The sequence below is a fragment of the Stomoxys calcitrans genome, chromosome 2 (assembly GCF_963082655.1).
Source record: "Stomoxys calcitrans chromosome 2, idStoCalc2.1, whole genome shotgun sequence".
NCBI lineage: Eukaryota > Metazoa > Arthropoda > Insecta > Diptera > Muscidae > Stomoxys > Stomoxys calcitrans.
The window spans coordinates 51,695,465-51,700,622 of record NC_081553.1 but is presented as its reverse complement, the minus strand read 5'-3'; positions in this window follow the sequence as shown (position 1 = coordinate 51,700,622).

Sequence of the window (5,158 nt, the reverse complement as noted above, 5' to 3'; positions counted from 1 at the left end):
TGTTTATATGATCACTAGCTGAATTGGGTCCACTCCTCTGCGCCCTCCGTTACATGGACATACATTTTAATATCGTACTCTACTCCTTTATGCCTTTCATTGGAACCCCATATAGCAACGATCGGCTTATATTCACATTTGGATGGTTTTTGGGAGTATTTATGGGTGGCACAGTCCTCCATTATTAGGACCTCATTTTTAATGTCATATTTGTAATATACTCCCGAATACCTTTCATTTGAGTGTCCCATTGACACAATTGAACGACAATTTGCCTAATTGGGAGTTTTGCGGTAGAGGTGACCTCCACCATAATATGGGGGTATACTAATTTCCTCATTCTGTATGTAGCACATCCAAATAAAGGGTGATTTTTTTGAGGTTAGGATTTTCATGCATTAGTATTTGACAGATCACGTGGGATTTCAGACATGGTGTCAAAGAGAAAGATGCTCAGTATGCTTTGACATTTCATCATGAATAGACTTACTAACGAGCAACGCTTGCAAATCATTGAATTTTATTACCAAAATCAGTGTTCGGTTCGAAATGTGTTCATTCACCGTTCAGCGATGAGGCTCATTTCTGGTTGAATGGCTACGTAAATAAGCAAAATTGCCGCATTTGGAGTGAAGAGCAACCAGAAGCCGTTCAAGAACTGCCCATGCATCCCGAAAAATGCACTGTTTGGTGTGGTTTGTACGCTGGTGGAATCATTGGACCGTATTTTTTCAAAGATGCTGTTGGACGCAACGTTACGGTGAATGAACACATTTCGAACCGAACACTGATTTTGGTAATAAAATTCAATGATTTGCAAGCGTTGCTCGTTAGTAAGTCTATTCATGATGAAATGTCAAAGCATACTGAGCATCTTTCTCTTTGACACCATGTCTGAAATCCCACGTGATCTGTCAAATACTAATGCATGAAAATCCTAACCTCAAAAAAATCACCCTTTATTTATCTGAGTCCCAAAAAAGTAAATATAATCTTGATTATCTTGACATTCTTAGTCGATTTAGCCACACCCGTCCGTCTGTCCATACGTCTGTCTGTCGAAAGCACGCTAACGTTCGAAGGAGAAAAGCTAGGCGATGGACATTTTTGGGATAAATACTTATTATTAGTGCAAGTCGGTTGGGATTGGAAATGGGACAAATCGGTCCATGTTTTGCTATAGCTGCCATATAAATATCGGATCTTGACTTCTTGAGCCTCTAGAGGGTGCAGTTATTATCCGAATTGGCTGAATGAAGTGGTTTGTTTTGAATTCCCAATAACTATGCCAAGCACGGTTCTAATCGGTTCACAACCTCATATGAACTGAGCTGCCGAATATACTATTGGGTTGCCCAAAAAGTAATTGCGGTTTTTTTAAAGAAAGTAAATGCATTTTTAATAAAACTTAGAATGAACTTTAATCAAATATACATTTTTTACACTTTTTTTCTAAAGCAAGCTAAAAGTAACAGCTGATAACTGACAGAAGAAAGAAGGCAATTACAGAGTCACAAGCCGTTAAAAAAATTTGTCAACGCCGACTATATGAAAAATCCGCAATTACTTTTTGGGCAACCCAATACTTTAGCCTCTAGAGGGAGCAACTCTTATCCGATATGGCTGAAATTTTGCACAACGACTTCTACGACCTTTAGCAATTTTATCCAGTATACTTTGTGTGTCAATAAAGAGATCTTGACAAATACGATCCATGGTGGAGGATATATAAGTTTCAAGCAAGCCGAACTTAGCACGCTTTTACTTGTTTTGTATTCGTACTCTACTCCCAAATACCTTCCATTTGAGTCCCATATTGTCCGGATCGTTTTATTTTTGTATTTTGGTTGTATTTTGAAGGTAAGGGCCAGGCTCCGCCCCCCTTATGATATGAAACAATTAAAAGTGTGCTAAGTTCCGCCGGGCCGAATCTTTGCAATCTACCCACATGGATTCTGCTAAAATTTATACAAAATAAATTTTGTTGAAGTCCATAATTTTACTCTACATACCAAACTTCTGTCAAACCAGCAAAAACTTCAAGGAACCGAACACAGATAATCGAGAGATCGTTTAATATGAGAGCTATATCAGGTTATAGACTGATATGGACCGTACTTCCGTACTTGCCACAGTTGTTGGAAGTCGTCACAGATCAACGCATACAAAATATCAGCCAAATCGGACAAAAATTGCGGCTCGTAAGAGCTCAAAAAATCAAATCTGGAGATCGGTTTATATGAGAGCTATATCAGGATATAGACCGCTTTGAACCGTACTTGGCACAGTTGCTGTAAGACATAACAAAATACAATGTGCAAAAATGTAGCTGAATTGGACCAAAATTGCGGGTTGTAAGGGCACCAGAAGTCAAATCGGGAGATCGGTTTATTTGGGAGCTATATCAGGTTATAGACCGATTTAGATTGGCACAGTTGTTGGAAGTCGTACCAGAACACTACATGCCAAATTTCAGCTAAATCGGATGAAACTTGTGGCTTCCAGGGGTTCAAGAAGTCCAATTGGGAGATCGGTTTATATGGGAGCTATATCAGGTTACATACTGATTTGGACAGTACTGGACACGGTTGTTGGAAGCTAAAACAGAATACTATGTGCAAAATTTCAGCCAAATCAGATGAAAATTGCGGTTTCCAGGGACCCAAGAAGTCAAATCGGGAGATCGGTTTATATAGGAGCTATATGAGGATATATACTGATTTGGACCATATTCAACACAGGAAATGATACCAGAATACTACATGCAAAATTTTAGGCAAATCGGATTAAATTTGTGGCTTCCAGGCGCTCAAGAAATCAAATCAGGAGATCGGTTTATATGGGAGCTATATCATGTTCTTGACCGATTTGACACCACATACAAAACTTCAGCCAAATCGGATGAAAATTACGGCTTCCAGGGGCTCAAGAAGTTCAATCGGGAGATCGGTTTATATGGGAGATATATCTAAATCTGAATCGATATGGCCCATTTACAATACCCAATGACCTACATTGATATTAAGTGTCTGTGCAAAATTTCAAGCGGTTAGCTTTACGCATTCGACCGCTATTGTGATTTCGACTTGATTTCGTCTGACGGACGAATGGACATAGCTAGATCGAATCAAAATGTCGAGACGATCCAGAATATATATACTTTATTCCGAGGTGTTACAAACGGAATTACCAGGTTAGTATACCCCACATCCTATGGTGGTGGGTGTGAAAGCTATATATTGGGTTGCCCAAAAAGTAATTGCGGATTTTTTAAAAGAAAGTAAATGCATTTTTAATGAAACTTAGAATGAACTTTCATCAAATATACTTTTTTTACCCTTTTTTTCTAAAGCAAGCTAAAAGTAACTGCTGATAACTGACAGAAGAAAGAATGCAATTACAGAGTCACAAGCTGTGAAAAAATTTGTCAACGCCGACTATATGAAAAATCCGCAATTACTTTTTGGGCAACCCAATAGCTCATTTCTCCTTCCTGTCCTACATACATAATCTGTGAACATGTTAAGAAAATCTGTTCAGCCGCTTTTGAGCCAATACAGAACAAACAAATTTAATAACCCACAAACACATATCTGACCCGGTGTGCTTCGCTACACCCATAAATGCTTGCGGCCCCCTTTCGGCATTGTCCAAATTTGAAAATTGTTTATATTCATATTTAACTCTCAAATAACTTTCAATAGAATCCCATATTATCCTGTTTGGTACACATTCGTTTAAGCCCCATCTGAACCACTTCGGTGTACATGTCCATTTGGTGCCTACTTTCGAGTGGGGAGACCCCCTTGAGAATAGATCCTGAACTTTTATAGAAGTTTCGTATTCTGCTCTAAAGTACATTGAATCCCATATTGTCTCGATCCCCTACATGTCCGTTTGAGGGTGATTTTTGGGGTGGGGCGGCCCCTCTAGAACTTGACACCAAATTTTTATATAAATTTTATATTCTATTTCCAATTACCTTTCATTTGATACCCATATTGTCTCAATCGGTAAACATATCCGTTTGGGGTAGGGCGTCCCCCACCCGTTATTTGACCATAAGGTGCCGTAGACAGATGCACCCATCTTCGAGATCTGGCGTTTTTGAAAATTGAGGTTAGGGGGAGGGTCCCCCCCCCCCCCACAATGTAAAAAATCCTATTTCACTCTTTTTATATAAAGTAACAAATCTTTCACCGAAGGAGTTAATTCCTTAAAAAAATTTAACAAATTTGAAGTTCGTCATCTCGTGACGGCTCCAATTGTTAAAGACCAACATTTTTTTGGGTGAATGAAACTGAACTTCATATAACTTTTTTATAAGTCTCCCCATATAATTTCTGAAGCTCTGAGATTTGCGATGGACTGTTTTACTAACCTATGAAACCAATGCAGAATACAGTTCATAACGGTTTTTTGATGTGAAATATATTTATGCTCTATAATACCCTGGCAAAGCAAACGATTAACTAGAAATGGTTTTCCAGTAATTTTTTTGCCAAGTAAAATCTTTGCACTTTTTGGCCACAAAATTAATTTTCCTATGACCTAGAATAAAATCCATGTAAATTTTACTAAAACAAAATCTCTACCACCATCGCATACAAATTCACCAAAGTCGTTGCCAAAAATGTTTCATCTCTTGTTGTTAAGGAAGAAAAAAAAAACACAAAATTTATAATCTTCCGTATGGTTAGCTATGCCAGAACAAAAATCAGAAAACAGAACCCCCCCACTTGAAACAAATTTGTGGACAACCTTAACCTTAACATTCAAATAATAACAATAACCATAACAATAACGATAAGCGATGGAACAATCATGAATATCCAAAACAACATCGGAAACAAGCATGCAAGGCAACAACAACACCAAACATCCTTGATATTTTATGTCTCTATGTAGTTGTCTAAAAATCACATAGAGTCCTAAGCAGCGAGTCCTTAGCTTAGCCAGCAAAGGAGCATGAGACGAATGTAACCAAGCCAAGTAAAATCGAAAGGGTAACTACGAAATTATTTTCCCTCCAATCTATGTTTGCTTTGGATCACCTTTTTATCTGAAATTGAGAATATTTGCATAAACTGCATAAAATCTTATCATAATTGTGTACTTGACACATGGTTGCAAAGAGAGTGGAGGTGGCGGGAAGGGG